Raw genomic sequence first — 18943 nt, 5'->3', positions numbered from 1 at the left:
TTGTGACACTGTGGGGCCTCATGGAATCATGGAGACCACTGTGACATTGCTGGGCCTCATGGAACCAAGGGAATTGTAGTGATACTGTGTGGCTCCATGAATGTAGGGATCATTGTGACACTGGCAGGCCCCATCAAACCAAGGGTCCACCGTGACTCTGTGGAGTCTCATGGAACCAGTGAGACAGTTGTGACCCTGGGGTTCCTTACAGAACCAAGAGGACCATTGCAATACTGTGGGGCCCTGTGAAACCAAGAGGCATTTGTGACACTGCAGGGCTGCATGGAACGAACCATTGTGACATTGTGGGGCCTCATGTCATAATTGGTCCATTGTGACACTGTTGACCCAAAGGAGAACATTGTGACACTAGAAACTCCCAGGGTCCAAAGGGCCATTGTGACATTTCAGGGCTCATGGAACAGAGGAGTCACGTGATATTGTGGGGCCTGGAGAGCTACGGAGACCATTGTGACACTGCAAAGCCTCATGGATTCATTGGGACCATTGTGACACCACTGGGCCTTATGAAACCTAGGGACCACTGTGACAATACTGGACTTCATTGAACCAAGGGTCCACTGTGACACTGCAGGTCTTCTTGTAAACAATAGGCGATTGTGCCTGACTGGTACAGCTGACCTTGGCACATTGAGAGTCTCCTCATCTGCTATTGAAATACTGGGGCTCTGTGCTTTCCTTCTCATGGAAAAGAACTGGCCTTCTCCTCCAGACACCCATGGCCAGAATTGGGATTTCACCTCCAAAATTCCATATATCCAGAGATTGTTCCAATAGGAAGATTGCCAGGACAAATCTGGCTGGTAATGGTTTCACAAGGGTCACCTTTCATCTGTCCCCAAAACTCTGGGGAAGGCTCTGTGCTTTCCTTCCTTTGGGAAAGAACTGTCCTTCTGGTCCAGGTGCCCATGTCCAAGATTGGGATTTCACCTCCAACATTCCCTGTTGTGAGAGACTGGAGATTGTTGGCTGAAAACATTTTGTCAGGGGCGGGGGGGGGAGGAAGGGGCAGGTCCAGCCCTGCCATGCCCTGGAACCCCAGCCCTGCCCTGCCCTGGAACCCCCAATCCCCCCAGAGCCTCTATCCCAGCCCAGCAGTGTCTGCCAGTCCCTGGCACAGCAGAGGCAATGCTCCACAGCCACCTCTGCAGCCCCAGCCCAGCTCCTGAGGAACCAAATGAGCCCAAGTCCCACCTGGGGGAAGGGTCCAGGAAGACAAAGGGGTATTTAAGGCTGATCACAAGGCAAGTACACATCTTGACACTACCTCCTCTTGAAACTTCCATCTGAAATGTGCTGGAATCCAGGAGTTGGTACCTCTGTTTGTGCTCCTCTGTTTTTTTTTGCCTTTCCCTCTTTCTGTCCTTTCCTTCTATTTCTGTCCTTTTGTAAATTTGAGTAATGTAAAATTCAAATAGCTTAGAGTTTGTGAAGTTGAATGGGCCAAGTCAGTGCTTTAAGAAGTGTTCTGTGTTGCTTGAATGTCGTTTTAAACCAGTTGCTAACATTTCTCTCATTTTGTAAAGTTGCCAGCAAAGTCTGTTTTGTTGTTTTGGGGTCCTGAAAATCTCTTGCTGATATTTCTCCAGCACATCCTACTCAGAGGACACAAACAACTGTAATTCCTTTTAAATGTCTCCTTGAGAGAGTTTTTTGGGGAATGGGAGTCAGGGCTTGTGTGTCCTGCTTGGCACAGCCAAGGCAGGGCTTTCCCAGCCACATTCCACACTCCATTTCCCAGCTGGAGCCACTGCTGCCTCTGAGTTGTGCTGCCCCAGCCCCAGGGACGCTCTCCTTGTCTGCCCATTCCCCCACGGTCTCTGGGCAGGGATGGCCTCAGTGGGGGCTGCTGACATCCTCAGCAACTTGGAGGCTGCTGCTGAATATTCCTGCTCCAGAGGCTTATTCAGCCTTCAGCTCTTCAGTGCAGGAATTCAGTGTCCCAGGGTTCATTAACATTCAGAACACCTTAACAAGCCAAGTGGCTGGGAATAATTTGATTTCAGTTTCCAAATCTTGTGTGGTTAAGTAGATGAATTCCAGGAGTGTATTCAAGGTGAATAGATTCTATTTAAAAAGACAGTGAGAAAAGGTTACTTAGGCCAAATTTAGAGGTTTTTTCCCTGTCAATTTATTGATACGTGCTATCTCCAGCTGACACTGAATCCAAGTACCTCCTCATGCAGTTTGAATAGATAGGAAAAGCAAGACCCTTCATGGCTGACAATAAATCAGACTCTGTCCCTACCCCTACCCCACCATTTCCCCATCCAAGCCCTGGCACTCAGAGCAGCCTTGTGCAAATCTGAGCTCCCTCCAGCTCAGGCTGCACCTGCAGCTTTCAGCTCCTTGGTTCCAACTCCCACCTGCTTTCCTTGGAGAAGGAGCTGCCCGAGACACAGAGGGATGTACATTTATTGTCAGCCAACAAAGCCAAGGGAAGGCACAGCTCCATCAAATGCAAAAGTCATTCCTCTGCTGGATATTAAATCCACTTTCCACAGCAGAAAGCCTCAGAGCAATAGAAAACACCTTCTGTGCCCAGCACAGATCTCAAGGTCCCCCCATACCCTCCCTGCCCCGATTCTGCCCAGATTTGCTCTTTGCACACACAAGTCACAGGCTGAAGTCAGGAGCTCCCTCCATGCCCAGAGGGAGGAAAAAAATGAAAGGAGATGAAGATTTCTCCTGTGCAGACCCCCTGCAGTGGGAACCATAACTTATCAGGTTTGTGTCCTTTGGGCTCAGGAACTGGTGACATTCAGAGGCACAGAAGGGTTTCTTGCCAAAAAACACAATTTGAACAGGATACAGTTTAACATTGCAGCAAACAGAGTTCTCCATGATGTCCCAGCAGCATCTGACATGTCCACCATCCCCAAGGGATTTCTGTACAGGAACAGTTTTAGACAAAGACATAAGAAAAGGTAGTTCTGTGATAGATATAAACATAATAAAGATGTTGAATATTGATACATTTATTTGCACTTCGGAATGATTGGGCAACTTCCTGCAGCTCAAAGCATGAAGCCAGTCAGTTGAGAGGCACTTGAATGACCAGAGATCATCTGGAGAAGGAAATCTGGGAGCAATGTGAAGCATAAATATCACGCTCGTCTAGTGAAGAGATGTCCTTAGACATGGCCACTTCAATAGGAGAGCTTGAAACCCCAAATGGAAAAGAGAGATTTATATAATAGAATGAATACTGGTGACACCAGTAGAAGGCAATATCAGTATTTCTTCTCCTGCCATCTGTACACCTTCAGGAAAACCCTGTTCCTGCTGGGAAAACTTTGCCATTTCTTAACAGCACTCAAATGACTCAGATGATAAAGTTTTGCCTGTATATGATGAAACTAACAGGTATTAACACCTGTGCCCCTTTCCAGGCAGATATCAGCTGTGTGCCCATGAAAAGGCAGGGCCACTTGTGCCCTGAGGTGCCCAGCTGGGATTGGATCTCTCTGAGAGCACCTGAGGGAGAGCAGAGCACCTTGCAAGCTGCAGGTCCCTGACAGCCCCTCAGGGCTCCTGTCCCATTCACATCTGCTCTGCTCCCGTCTGAAACAGGGCCCAGCATGGTGCCGGGATCATCAGAGAGCTGAGGTGTGTGCTGGAATTCAATGTCCTCCCCATCCCGCAGCAGCCCTGCATTTCCCTCCTGCAGCCTTGGTCTCCAACACAGCCATGGAGGCTCTTTGGTCTCAGGACTGTTGCTGCAGCCCCCAAGGGCAGCTGAGCTCTGCCTTTGGCACAGTCAGGCCTGGCCAGCACAGGCCATGCTCAGCAATTGCTTGTGTGTGCCTGGCCTTGCTGTCAGCCCCGACAGCGGCTGCGTGGCCCCTTTGTGGCCCTGTGCTGGCCCAGCCATGGTGGCCCAGCCTCTGTGCAGGCCCAGCCCAGGCCAGGAGCATTGCGGCCGGGAACGGCCCCTGTGCCGTGGTGCCCACAGCAGCCTTGGGGCTCTGTGCCCCATGGCCTCTCTGCTGGGCAGCCTCTGCCAGCTCCTGCAGAGCCCCTGGCACCTGCTGGCACTGACAAATGTTCTGGGCCCCCTCCCTGCTCTGTCCATGCCACCAAGGGCACAGAGCAGCCTCCTCTCTGGGCCACTTGCCTGTTTGCAATGCCTTGCACAGGTGCTGGCCCTGACCCACAAGGCCTGGCCTGAGTCCTGCCCCTGCACGCTCAGCCAGGCTGAGATGGACACTGATGGTTTCTGGGCCAGGCTCTCTGAGCCCGGCCCAGCTCCCTGCAAGCTCTGCCAGCTGCCCTGAGCTCTGGGCAGCACCAAGGGTCTCTCCCCAGCCCAGCCCAGCCAGCTCTGGCCCCACAGCTCTGCTCAGGCCAGGCTGCTCTGGGCCCTGACCCCACGGCCTCAGCCCCTGGCAAGGGCACAGCAGCAGCTGCAGCTGCCACAGGGCTCAGCCCCACCACGGGGGAAGGTGCTTGGCCAAGGCCAAAGGAGGCTCCCTGGCTGCCGTGCTCCCCTCAGGCTGAGGTGCTGAGAGCTCTGCAGCCCCTGCTGCCATCCCATCTGCCCAGGGCAGCACAAGAGCCCCGGCCTTGGGGCCCTCAAGAGCTGCTCCTGCTCCAGGCCCAGGGCCCATGCCAAAGCTGGGGCAGCCACAAAGCTGTGCCCATTTCTGTTCATTGCTGCTCTGATGGGAATGGGTTCTCAGCCACTTGGAGTTTGATGATGAATTTTCCTACTGCAGAGGCCTCTTCTTTCTTGAGCTCTTCAGTTCAGGAGTTCACAGGAAAAGGCTCATAAACATTTGTTCACAACGCCTGAACAAGAAAAGCCCCAGGGAATACTCTAGATTTTCAATTCTTTCGTGGTTAATAAGACACATTTCTGAAGTGTATTCAAACTGAATAAACTATATTGAAAACAATGAAGAGAGAATTGATTTATCCTGTTAAGTTTTCTTTTCCTGTTTATAGACCGATATCAGTAATGTCCAATTGATATTGACCCCCAGCACCTTCTAATGCAGTCTGAATAAATATTAAAATCAAGAGCTTTAAAGCTGACAATCAGTAACGCTTTGTCCCCCCCACTTACCCACCATTTCCCCCATCCAAACCCTGGGAATCCTATGGATCAGGAAAAAGTGAGTCACCATCCCTGGAGGTGTTTAAGGAAAGACTGGATGTGGCACCCAGTGCTACGGTCTGGGTGATAAGGTGATACTACGTTCCAGGTTGGACTGGATGCTCTCCAAGGTCCTTTGCAGCCTGGTTGATTCTGTGATTATTGTGACACTGCAGGGCCCTGGGGAAGCAAGGGGCCATTGTGACACTAAGCAAGGGGCCTGGTGGCACTAAGGGGACAATGGTGACACTGTGTGTGACATGGCAGCACAGATCCAAGGGGCCATTGTGACACTGTGGGGCTGAATGGAAGCAAGGAGTCCATTGTGACAGTCTGGGTCCTGCTGGAACCACAGAGGCCACTGTGACCCTGCATGGCCTTGTGGAACCAAGGGGCCATCGTGCCACTGTGGAACCAAGGAGAGTGTCCAGGGAGAGCCTGGAAACAATGGAATCGAGGGGCCATTGCACCATTGCAGGGACTCTGGGAACTGAGGGAACAATTGTGACACTGTGGTGCCCCGTAGAACCAAGGGTCTCTGGTGACACTGCAGGATCTTGTGTCATCAGGGCTTCCATTGTGGCGCTGCAGCACCAAGGAATTCATTGTGGCACTCTGAGGCCTCATGGAACCAAGAAGCCTCTGTGACCCTGCAGGGCCTTGTGGAACCATGCAGAGCATTGTGACAGAGCAGAACCTGGTGTCATGATGGGCCCATTGTGACACTGCAGGGCCCCACGGAACCAAGAGGCCAATGCTGCTCCTCAGGGACTCCTGGAATGAAGGAAAGATGTTTGACACCATGGTGGCCCTTGGGACCAAGAGGCCATTGTGACACTGTGGAACCAAGGAGAGCATTGCTGCACTCAGACACCCCATGGAACCAAGGATCCATTGTGACACTGCAGGACATTGGGGGCCATAGTGGCATTGTGACACTGCGGGGGCCCAAAGACCCAAGGGAATTTGTGACACCAAGGGGTTCCATGGAACCAAAGGGACATTGTGACACTGGGAGGCCTCATGGAATCATGGAAACCATTGGGACACTCTGGGGCCTCATGGAACCGTGGTGACACCAAGTTCTCTGGGAGTGTTGATGTGCTGGAGGGTAGGAAGACTCGGCACCGGGCTCTGGAAAGGCTGGATCCAGGGCCCAAATACAACAACGTGAGGTTTAACAAGTCCAAGTGCTGGGTCCTGCACTTTGGCCACAACAACACCTGCAGCAAAACAGGCTGGGGACGGAGTGGCTGGACAGCAGCCAGGCAGAAAGGGACCTGCAGGGACTGATGGACAGCAGGCTGGACATGAGCCATCAGTGTGCCCAGGTGGGCAAGAAGGCCAATGGCTCCTGGCCTGGATCAGGAATGGTGTGGCCAGCAGGAGCAGAGCACGGATTCTTCCCCTGTGCTGGGCACTGCTTGGGCAGCACCTCGAGTGCTGTGTCCAGTTCAGAGGCCCCCAATTTAGGAAGGACATGGAGGAGCTGGAGTATGTCCAGAGAAGGGCAGCAAGGCTGGAGAGAGGTCTGGAACACAAGTGCTGTGAGGAGCAGCTGAGGGAGCAGCTGGAGTTGTTTATCCTGGAGAAGAGAAGACTCAGGGAGACAAGGCAGTGTCAGGGCACAGGTTGGACTTGATGATCTCCAAGGTCTTTTCCAACCTTGCTGATTCTGGGATTCTCTGAAACCACCCTTGGAGCAGTTGCAGGAGGAGCCCTGGGCCTCCTCTTCAGGAGCCCCAGCAGCCCAGGTCCCTCAGCTTCTCCTGCCAGCCCCAAAGCCCATCCTGTCAGTCCTGCAGAGCCTCTGCAGCTCCTCCTCACTGCCCAGAACAGGGAGCCCCAGAGCCAGACACAGCAGTCCAGATGTGCCCCCCTGGCCTGGGATGCCTCTGGCAAGGGAGCAGCACCAGGCACTGCAGGAGCCTGCAGACAATTCCTGCAGCACTTGTAGGATGATCCTGCTGCCCAAGGGACGTTCCCATGGTGCCAAGTCAGGAACTGCAATGGGGAGTGGAGCCAGAGAGGAAAGCAGAAACAGGGATGGGCAGTTTGCAGGGCAGGGAACAGGGGTGGGCAAGAAGAAGAAATTTGTAGCAGGAAGAGTAAAGAAAGCCAAGCTGAAGCCAAGGAAATGCTCAGGGCAGTTTGTGGTTGACTGCCACGCAGCCCTGGCTCTGAGCAACAGCATCTGCAGTGGGACAGGAGATTCCCAGCTGATGGGAACAAACTTTCTGGCTGACTGCAGAGGCCAGGACAAAGCTGAGTGGTTTCCCTGGTGTCCCCCAGCCCTTGCTGGCCCCAGGGGCTGATGGCATTTGTGCCCCCTCAGGTTCATGTCCCCACGGCAACAGCATGGGGGTGCTCCCCCTGCTCTGTGCAATGCAAACAGGGGCTGCTGAGCCAGTGCTGCCGTGTCTGTGCCTGCAAGGATGGGGCACCTGGGTGAGCTGGGGGAGAGGCCAGGGCTGCAGAGGGGGGATGTTGTTGGCAGCTGCATGAGGACGCTCTGGGACGCTGCCCTGGGCCGTCCAGCACACTGGGGATGGATCAGCCCCTGCTCTGCTGCTGCTTTCCGTCTGCCCCAGGGCCCTTGCAGAGCCCCAGCCATGCTGTTTGCCCCCAGCCTGCCCACGGCCAGCCTGAGGCTGCTCACGGGGGTTTTCTGTGCTGAGCATTGGCCTGGGGTGTGTTCTTGAGAGAGCCTGGGCAAGGAGCCTGGAGCCCCCAGGCCCTGGCCTGAGGCGTCAGCGCTGCCCCAGCAGTGCCCATGGCCTGTCCCTGCTGCAGCCCCGGCACTGCCACCCCCAGGGCTGTGCCCAGCCCCGAGAGCACTCAGGCCCTGCAGCAACACCAGGGCCACCAGGGCAGCGGGGCAGGGCCACGGCAGCAGCACTGGCAACACCAAGTGCTGCTGCAGCTGGGCACAGCTGCTGGGCCAGCACTGATCTGCCCCAGCTCTGCACACAGACATTGCTGCTGCAGCTCCAAAGAAGGAAGAAAAAGGGCATCTCTGCAGAAAACTCTGCTGGGACATCCTTTAGTTCCTTTAAATACACCAGGGGGGGCAGCCCCTCATTGACACAGTCTGTGTCCACAGGGAAGGTGGAGAGAAACAAAATGAGAAATGGCACAAATAATGAACTTTTTCTATTGAAAAGATATAGTAAGTAAAACAAAGAAAAAGAAACTACAATGAAACAAAATAGATCAAAGATTACTTTTATTCCACATAATTGGCAGGATCGGGCAAGTATTTTAATGTTTCTGAAACCATCCAGTCATCAGTGTTCACACTGCAGCCTTCAGCTCCTGGTTCCTCAGGCTGTAGATGAGGGGGTTCAGGGCTGGCGGCACCACTGAGTACAGAATTGACAGAGCCAGATCCAGGGATTGGGAGGAGATGGAGGGGGGCTTCAGGTAGGCAAATGTTGCAGTGCTGATGCATAGGGAGACCACAGCCAGGTGAGGGAGGCAGGTGGAAAAGGCTTTGTGCCGTCCCTGCTCAGAGGGGATCCTCAGCACAGCCCTGAAGATCTGCACATAGGAGAAAACAATGAACACAAAACAAACAAACATCAAACAACCGCTAACAGCAAGAAGCCCAAGTTCCCTGAGGTAGGATTGTGAGCAGGAGAGCTTGAGGATCTGGGGGATTTCACAGAAGAACTGGCCCAGGGTATTGCCATGGCACAGGGGCAGAGAAAATGTATTGGCCGTGTGCAGCAGTGAATAGAGAAAGGCACTGGCCCAGGCAGCTGCTGCCATGTGGGCACAAGCTCTGCTGCCCAGGAGGGTCCCGTAGTGCAGGGGTTTGCAGATGGACACGTAGCGGTCGTAGCACATGACGGTCACGAGGGAAAACTCTGTTTCAAGAAAGAAGATTAGTAGAAATAGCTGAGCAGCACATCCAGTGTAGGAGATGTTCCTGGTGTCCCAGAGGGAATTGTGCATGGCTTTGGGGACAGTGGTTCAGATCATGCCCAGGTCAGTGAGGGCCAGGTTGAGCAGGAAGAAGAACATGGGCGTGTGCAGGTGGTGGCTGCAGGCTACGGTGCTGATGATGAGGCCGTTGCCCATGAGGGCAGCCAGGGAGATGCCCAGCAAGAGGCAGAAGTGCAGGAGCTGCAGCTGCCGCGTGTCTGCCAATGCCAGCAGGAGGAAGTGGCTGATGGAGCTTCTGTTGGACATTTCCTGTGATGCCTTAGCATAGGGATCTTTAAAAAAAAATCATGGAATAATTGGTTTTGGAGAGGACTTAAAATATTCCAGCACAGCTTGGGGGCACTTTTCCCGCCACTGCCTGCCCAGGGCTCTGCTGCCTGGAGCTGTCCCTGCCAGCAGCTGCTTCCCTGTGCCCAGGCCTGAGCCCTGCCAGTGCTGCCAGAGCCCAGCCCAGCCCTGGGGGCTCAGCTCTGCCCTGCAGACCCTTCCCAGCTCAGGCACTTCCTAGGGACAGCTCTGCTCTACAGGCTCTGATGGCAACATCACAGCAACCCTGAGGAGGCTGGAAAAGTGACACTGATGCTGCCTCTAAGGGGTCCTGTGATTATTTCTGCATTGCCTGGTTTATTAACATCTGAGAGAAAATATTTTGATGTTTCTCAGCATGAAGTGAGAGATGAATACCTATGGGCAATTTCCTATCATGGCAACCCAGAGCAGTAGAATAAAAAAGCAGGATTTTCCCTTTTATGCAGCCCCTGCCTTGCTGTGCTTCCTGTATAATCTACTTGGAAATGTTATGGAGTTAAATGTCAGGCTGGGAGCAGTCCTGAACAATGCATCATCCTCACCACACAAGAACACTTCCAAGCCTTACCAGCTGTCTCCTTCCACCCGGATCTTGTCCCCCAGTGCTGGGAGCAGCTGCCAGGGCTGGCTCAGAGCTGTCCCTGGCAGGCAGCTGACTCCTTGCCCCAGCACAGCACCCTGGGCTGCAGGACCCTGCTCTGCATGACAGCCCTGGGCACCCCTGGCTGCTCTGCACAAGAGACAATCAGAGAATGTACTCACAGAGTCTGTAGGCATTAGGATGTTCCAGCTTTAGGAGATGGCTCCAGGAGCTGCAGCTGTTTTCTCCTGCAGCCAGAGGTTCCTGTGCCAAGGGCTAGCAGTGATTCTGCCCCAGGCACTTCTCAGCACCTTCCCATCCCTGACTGATTGAAGCTCTCTGTGCCTCTGTGCTGTGCCCGGGGTGGCTGCAGGCAGTGCCCCAGCCAGGCTGGGCTGGCAGAAGAGCTGCTCATCAAGAAAATGTGCTTTTGAAGCTCTTCTTGGTTATCAGGAGCTGCCGCTGTGCCTGGAGCCCAGCCCAGCTCAGCAGCACAGACACAGCACAAGGACTTTAATGAGCCTCTGGGGCTTTGTGCTCAGGCCCTGAACATCAGTCCCTGAGAGGGAGCTGAAGAAACCTCTCCAGAACTCCAAGTCAGAATCCAACTCCAAAATTTCTTGGACTTTTAATGGGTCCCACTGAAGAGCATGACTGAGAAAGTGTCCCCAGGCCCTAGGCTGAGCAGAGAACTAGAGACAGTGATGACAGGTAGGGACAAAGAGAAGGCAAGTCTTGGTGTCCTGGGGCACAGCAGGCTCTGTGCCAACAAGGGCTGTGAGGAGACACCTTGTCCTCAGGCACTGGGACCTCCTGGCACAGCCCCAGCCAGGCTGGGCACTGTCAGCCCCTTGTCCTGCCCTCAGCATCCCCCCCTAGCCCACATCCCATTGGCCTCAAGGATCTGCTGGAAGGAGTCCCTGGGGAGCCTTGCTCAGCAATGGCCCTGGGGGCTCCTTAATGCTTCCAGGGACTGCAGGTTTTTCAAAGGACTTTGGGTTTGGCTTTTGCCTTGGAGTCTCTGAGAGGTTTGTGCAATCATGGCCTCCAATTTTCTGCTGTAATTAGTCCCTTGGGAGGCTTTGTCAGTAACAACAATCAGTGGGGCTCATTAATGCTTTCAGATACTCGAAGTTTTTTAAGGTACTTTGGATTTTTCTTTCCACACTGAGTGTCCAAGCAGTTTTTGTGCCATCCTGGCCTCCAATTCTCTCCTCCAAGGAGTCCATGAGGAGCTTGTGTTGGGGATTGACCTCAGTGGGACCCATCGATTCCTCAAGACACTTTGGGGTTTTCTTCCAACTCTGACTCCAGGAAAGGTTTGTGAAATCTACTCTCAGGCCCTGAGCTTCAAGGGTTTAGCTCCAAATGCTCATTAGGGTCAAGCAATTTCTGACAAACCATGGATCTGCCTTTATTTCCCTCTGGTCTAGTTCAGTTCAGCAAGAAGTTTTCCTTTTACAGTTATGGAGAATATTTCAAAGAGCTTCTATGAAATAGGCAATTCTTTTTTAAAGAGTGTATTTTATTGCTGTTCTCTTTAAAGAAGATGTGATTGCAGCATTCTTAATTGATATTGATGTAGGGCCGCTCCTAAGGAGGTCTGGCCAGGTCAGTGAAGTTGTACCTTGGAGCTGACTCAGTGTAGATAACCTTGCCTCACATTCCCAAACCCCATGTGAGAAACTATTTTTACTTTCAAGAATTTAAATGCTTTATTAAGGCCTTTTCAAAATACAACAGAAGACTGAATAAAGAAAAGAATACAGCACTGGGAGCAAAGGATTCAGTCACTGTGTGCTCATCTACAAAATGGATGTTCTGTCCTTTATACCTCTAGCCCCTCCCAAAGTCTTGTCAATTGACTCCTTCTCTGTCCAGTGGTGGAGATCACTGTCTTACACCTTGATTGGAGCTCAGGTGCTGCCATAGTAACAAGCCCACCCTCCCAAATGCCCCATCTACTGAGGCCATCCTGTGATAACAATGCAATGGGGAGGGGACGGATAACTATACATCTACAAAACTTCTCTTAACATATATTTAATATTCACCCCTTAATTGTGAGAGTCAGCCATAGGATTACTCATCTATAACAAGCCCCCCTTTTCTTTTTCTCTAAGTCATTTTGCTCAAACAATTAAGTAAAAACTTTCTCTCTCTCTTGAATGAGTCATACCAGCATCTATAAATATAGGCAAGGACAGTGGGAACAGGAGAAAAAAAGTCAGGTTTTCCTTAGACACACTTATTTGGAATGGACAAAAGGGCATCCCAGAGGTCCAGTATGGCTTTGACTCCAATCTACCACACCTATGTGGCTGCTACGCATAGTTGGTGTGTTTAGGAGTGAGTAAAGAGGCCAACTTGGTCCTGCTCTCCAGTCCCTGTTGAATTAAAAGACAACTGAGGAATGATAGAGGTCTGGTATGGCCTTTTGTCCCTACCTTCCCATGCCTACAGGGTTGCTACCCACATCAGTGCTATGGAGCCTTCTTGGTAGCAAACAAAGGGGCCAAGTGGTCTTTCTACCCTTCCTTTGTCTTATTTTCTTAAAGAAGATGTCCCATTACCTTTTACAGCCCCATGTGTACTTCCCCTCAAGAGATGCTGGTAATTCTCACCCATGAAAACAGGAAGACAGTTCTCAAGCTGGTTGGTGGAAGCTTGACTCTACTTTTTGGGCATCTTGGTGTTTTTCTGGTTTTCTCTCAGTCTCTTCTTGAGAGTCAATCTTGTTTCACCCAACCTGGATGTTGCAATCTGTCGACGGAAGGAGACCCGGACACCAATTGGTTCATCACAAGTCCGATTTATTGATCGCTACAGTGGGTTAAATACAGTTCATAATAAACTTCATACATATTGCAAAAGCTGAGCTCAGGATTGGTTAGTTACATGTCAGCAACTACGCCTACTTCTGCATATTTGTGGTTATTCTTTTGATACTTTCTGCATATTTTCAGCAAGAATCTCACTTCCCTATCCTCATGTTGCGGCAAGGGCATCATGTCCTTGTCTGTCATTGGTCACTGCTGACTTCCCTTTCAAGCTTAACCAGCGGCATTATCTCAACATGGTCTTTCTCAGCTAACCAACTGTTAACAAAACCTTCCACATTTCCTCTGTTTTCTTCTTGAGCAAGAAGACTAGTCTGCCAGGTTTTTGCTATCATACGGCTGACCATGTTTTGAATACAATTAAAGACACAAGGCAAAATAAGCAAAAACATTAAAATTACACCCAGTAGCCCTATAGCATATGTCACAAGGTTCCTCAGCCATGGTCCAAGTCCTAAGCTATTAAGCCATTCGTCAATTCCTAAACCCTCTTCTACCTTGAGATTGTGAAGTCCCTGTTGCAGTTATTTTATCTTAGTGTGAATGGACACTGAATGATCAGACAAATTCATGCAACACATTCCCTCAAACTCTTCACATCCATGCCCTTGTGCTAAGAGCAAAAAGTCTACAGCAGCTCTATTTTGCAAAACATCATGGTTAACACTCTGCACATCTGTGGTTAGCATGTCTAGAATTTGGGATGTCTTGTTTAGCTCATCCTTTGCCCAGCACCCTAATTGCTTTGCTAAATTCATAGCTTTATTGGCAGATCCTCCTGGCAAGATAGTTGAAACTACTACTTGTTTGAATGTACCCCAAAACTGTGGATCTCCTACCTGACTGCAGTCTAAGTCATGTATGCTACGTCTCTTCCTGTTTGAATTTTGACTCAGCTGCATTAGCAAGGACACCTTAGGGTGAAACAATGACAATTTTCCCAAATAACAGGGTCTGCCCTGTGGTTTAGCTGGTATACCATTCCACGCCCTGTCTCCACAAATTAAAACTATTCCTGTGGGTAATTTCATTGGTGCCGTGATATTTGAGCCATTACATTGACTGTAATGCTGCGGAGAGAATTTACTCAAATTCAGGGATGAATCTAAGGTGGCCCATGTTTCTTTAGGTTCATTTAAATTCTGGGCATCCAAGGGTTTGAAACTAAACCATCCGCCAGCTGTAGTGTTAGACATACTGGCGTTTGTACTTCCAAAAAGATCCAATTCCTCAGGAGGAGAATGCAAAAAGTGTTAAGTGATTGGATTAGTAAACATTGGCGATAGCCATCACTCTGACTTGCAGTATACCCTTGTTGTGCTGGAAATTTGATGTTTGACATGTTATGCATGCATAAAGTTCGATTATTTATTACACTGCAAAATTCTCCAGGAGACCACACCGGAAGTCCCACCAGGCATGTTCGAAACGGATTAGTAACCCCTCCAAGACTAAGACAAAGCGATGATTGGTTAATTTGATTAGCAAGTGTTACCCATAGATTTTCTCTTGGCTGACTAAAATGTGTTATTCCTACTGCTTCACTCGCTACAGCATTGAGCAGTATAATAAAAACAAACCTCATTTTTCTCTCTTCTTTCCCTGTTTTTCCTTTCTTTGCTGTCTTTTACCTGGTTTGCTAGAACGGCTAATGCGGTCCTGAGTCAGTCTTTGAATACACTGATCTAATTCGAAATCAGCATCCTTACTTACAGGTATAGCGTCAGGTAGGTTTAAAGGCAAATTAGCTTTACAGCGAGCTGCTATGATGCGTGAAGCTCTAGTAATTTCAAATTATCTAAGTACTTGCTGCAACTTCCACCTAATATATGCTATAGCCACTTGTTCTGCACTCTCATAAAGTTGTAATCCTGACCTTCCTGGTAGGCCAGTACTTTGCTCAAGAGCTCTATACCAGGAAGAATCTCGAATCCAGTTCCCAAAACAAGGTCTACACCATAAATATCCTATTGTCTTTTGTGAGTACAAATAAACCTTATTGCAATCTGCACAATGCAAAGCTACCCATGCATAGCACTTATCATTATCCTTTTTACAAACATAGCAAGGAAGTGAACATAAGAAAGGATCAGTATTAAAGTTCGTCTCTATGACCCAATCCAACCAGTTCAATGGTGGTGATTACAAAGCCTCTTCACCTTTTTTACTATATCAGGCTAACAGTTCAAGCTCTTTCTTTAGTGCAAAGCCTATCTTATTTTGCAATCGTTGTTCGTAATCTTCTTCAACAACTACACCCTCCCACCAGGCAGGGTCCCATATGTGTAAAATTGCCCTAATCATAGAAAACTAATTAGCAATCACTGATAGCCTTATTCAGATGAGGTCATTCCATTTCTTGCCTTCTTTTTCTTTTCTGTCTTCAATCTTGCTGCTCCTAATTTCACTGGTCCTGTTACTTGCAAACTCAATTTTTGCAACTTTTCAATGCAACAGTCTAATGCTCTTTCAGGATCCCCCCTGATGGGTCCTACAATTGAATGCTGCGTTAGGGGTACTAATTTTCTACACCTTACAGAGACTAAGCGTGATTTACTTTGAACCTTGACTCTATTCACAATATGTTGTACATCCCATCGGTAATAAGCAAGAATTTGCTGTTCAGGAGACTCATAAAGATTTAAAGCTGCATATGTATTTTGCCCCGTTTGTCTCCTTAATTCATCCTGCCACCTTTCACCCCACGTGTACTCGTACTGGCAAGTATTACACCACAAACCCAATAATAATGATTGTTCTATCCAAAAAGTTCTACCACAACCCCCACAACGTAGGGCTATCCAAGCAGCACAATGTGGATTGTGACAGTCAAGGCAATTTTCGTTTGCTGGACCTGTTAAGCGAAAGGTTGATAATGAGTCAATAAAACAAATCAGCTCCTGGGCCGTCCAGTAGTGATGGGTCAGTGCTTTGTCCACCGCTTTCGAGTATCCCTTCAGTTGTAACAGTAGCGGTCGTAGGACTAGAGGCAGTTTCTTCCCCAGTCGCTCCTTGTCCTCCTCCATGAGGTTGTTCACCAGATGCTGCATCAAAAACAGGTTTAGTCCACTTAGCAGGCACCCACAAAGGCCCTGTAGGTGAGGAAACACAAAGATACCCACGACCCCAGTATAACACTTTTGCAGGTTTTTCCCATAATCCTGTACTCGGGTTCTTATACTTAACCCAGACCTCCATTTCCTTAGTAATTTCCTGACCTGACCTCGGGTGATGTTTAATTGCAGGGGGGGTATCGTCTTCCCCAAAAATACATAAATGGTTGATCACATACAGAACCTTAGCCAAACATACTTGTGGGTCTCTTAAATCTTGATGCTTTTCAATATACTGCTTAAGGGTGCTGTTTGCTCTTTCCGCTATTGCCTGTCCAGTAGGGGAGTATGGAATACCTGTCACATGCTTAACGGACCACTGATTCAAAAATTTCTGGACCCTAGCACTCACATAAGCTGGACCATTATCCGTTTTGATACTCTTTGGGACTCCCATGACAGCGAAGCAACTTAACAGGTGCCTGATAACATGTATAGCTTTTTCTCCTGCCTGAGCCGTAGCCCATATGTAAAGACTATATGTATCTATAGTGACATGCACATACTTAACTCTACCAAATCTAGCTACATGCGTAACATCCATTTGCCATTTCTCATTTATTTCTAAACCTCGAGGATTAACTCCCATGCCTAAACCTATTCTCCCATTATGATAACTACATATTGGATATGCTCTAACAATGGCCTTAGCTTCTGACAAACTCAGCTCAAAGTTCCTTGCTAATCCTTTTGCATTTTGATGATATCTACTATGTGCTTCTCTGGCCAATGTATGCTTATCAACAGGACAAGAGTTATCAATGGGTAAGGTAACCAATTTGTCTGCACGTTCATTCCCTTCTCCTAAACCTTCAGACCATTTATGGCTCCTAATATGAATCACAGAATACGCTGCATTTCTCTCCCGTAAAGCTTTCCTTAATTGTACCAGTAACTCATACAATCGTTTATTATTCACTTCCTTAATTGCTGCTTCCTCTATTCGTCTGACTACTCCTGCGACATACATAGAGTCTGTGACCACATTTAAAGGCTCCTGTAAGTTGGACACTGCCCATACTACTGCTAACAATTCCAGAGTTTGTAAGCTATCTGCAGGATCTGCTGTAAGGAGTTGATGCTTCCATTGTCCTTTTTCTTGCCAGGTGACAGCAGCACGCCTTGATTTCTTTCCTGCATCTGTAAAAGCTGTAATAGCTCCTTCTACGGGGTGTTCTTCTCTCAATGGTCGGGTGATCCAGTTCCATTCTGTCATCCATTGCAAAACTCTGGGCACTAATTTGCTGGTCTCTACTTTAGCAGATGATGTCAATAATGCTTCCTATAAATCCTTTGAATTAATCAAGTACCAGTCCAGGGTTTCTTTTTCCATAGGCAATCTAATGGTAGCGGGTTCTCGACCAACCACTTCAGTAATTGTGAGACGCCCTTTTTTAATTAACGCAGCCAATTGTTCGATTTTTGAAAATATTGTTTTCTTATGTTGTAGTGGTGGTGACAACCATTCCAAAACCCGTATCTCCCCCATTTTCTTTTGTTGTTGAGAGAGAGCACCAAGCAAGTGGCAAGGGCTATTCCAGATGGTAAGGTCAATGGGGTAGTCAAGTTGTCGACGAGACACATATCCTTGTTGTACACAGTTACTAATTTGCTGCAAGGCAAGATGGTGCTCCTTTGTCAGGTATACAGGAGTAGTGGGGCCAACGCCCTTTAACAAAGGCCGTAGGGTTTCTAACAAGTGATTTGGTATTCCCACAATGGGCTTTAACCACTGTAAGTCTCCCAGCAACTTCTGTGTATCATGCAGAGTCTTAATGTCTAATTGTAATTCCAATTTTTGAGGTATTACTATTTGATCCATTAAAGTCCATCCCAAATATTTCCATGGCTTTGTGGTCTGAATTTTCTCTGTAGCAATAACAAACGAATATGCTGCAAGAGTATCTCTAATGCTGTCAATCTGCAAAGAGGAAAATGGTTGTTTCTGTGCAAACAAAATATCGTCCATGTAATTATATATTATACTTGCTGGCCACTTGCAACGTAGTGGCTGTAATGCAGCAGCAACATAAAGCTGACACAATGTGGGACTGTTGTGCATGCCCTGTGGTAATACCGTCCATTCAAATCTTTTGTCTGGTTCTCCACGATTTATTGCCGGTAAAGTAAAAGCAAATCTCTTCATGTCATCAGGATACAGCTCAATAGTGAAAAAACAATCCTTTAGATCCACAATTAAAAGTGGCCAGTGTTCTGGGATCATAGCTGGATTTGGAAGACCAGGCTGTAAGGCCCCCATTGGTTTCATCCGTTCATTTACAGCTCGTAAATCATGTAACAAACAGTATTTCCCTGATTTCCTCTTGATTACAAAAATAGGTGTATTCCAAGGGCTCGTAGAGAGTCATAGGTGTCCCTGTGTGTATTGTTCCTTTACCAATTCATGGGCGTGCATAAGACTCTCCCCTTTTAATGGCCTTTGCTTAACCATCACCAGTATATCCGTTTTCTAGGTGAGTGGAATGGGGAAAGTCCAAGCAATGGCAATTACCCCAAAGGGTGATGGTTAGTTAACACCACTCCCAATTGTGTTAAAATGTCCCTTCCAATTAAGCAAGAAACTGTAGGAGGCAATTGAACAACTGAAAACACAGCAGACACTTGTTGATTATCAATGCACACCGACAAAGGCGGCGATCTGCTTGCTAATGTAAATCTTCCTACTCTGGTGAGCATGTTTGATGATGGGAATAGAGGCCAATGTTGTGGCCATGCTTCTGGAGAAATGATGCTGGTATCTGCTCCTGTATCCAATAATCCATAAAGGGTTATGCTTTGATGCCCATGGGTAATCTCAACTTTTTGTTTTGGTCTATTTTGTAAATCCACAAAGTTAAAAGTGTAACACCAGTAGAGCCAAAACCCTTCTCATTCCGTGTTTGCCCAGTAAATGATGGTATACCAGATGTCATTTGTGATAGCGGTACCAATTGTGCGATGCGTTGTCCTTTTGTTATTTTAATCGGGGGATAAAGGGTGTAAACCATGATTTGTATTTTCCCTGTATAGTCCG

This window comes from Melozone crissalis, unplaced genomic scaffold (genome assembly GCF_028551555.1).
Source record: "Melozone crissalis strain CALT ecotype California unplaced genomic scaffold, PUWL_Pcris_2 ptg000014l_1, whole genome shotgun sequence".
Lineage (NCBI taxonomy): Eukaryota > Metazoa > Chordata > Aves > Passeriformes > Passerellidae > Melozone > Melozone crissalis.
Note: the sequence above shows the minus strand (reverse complement) of the source record.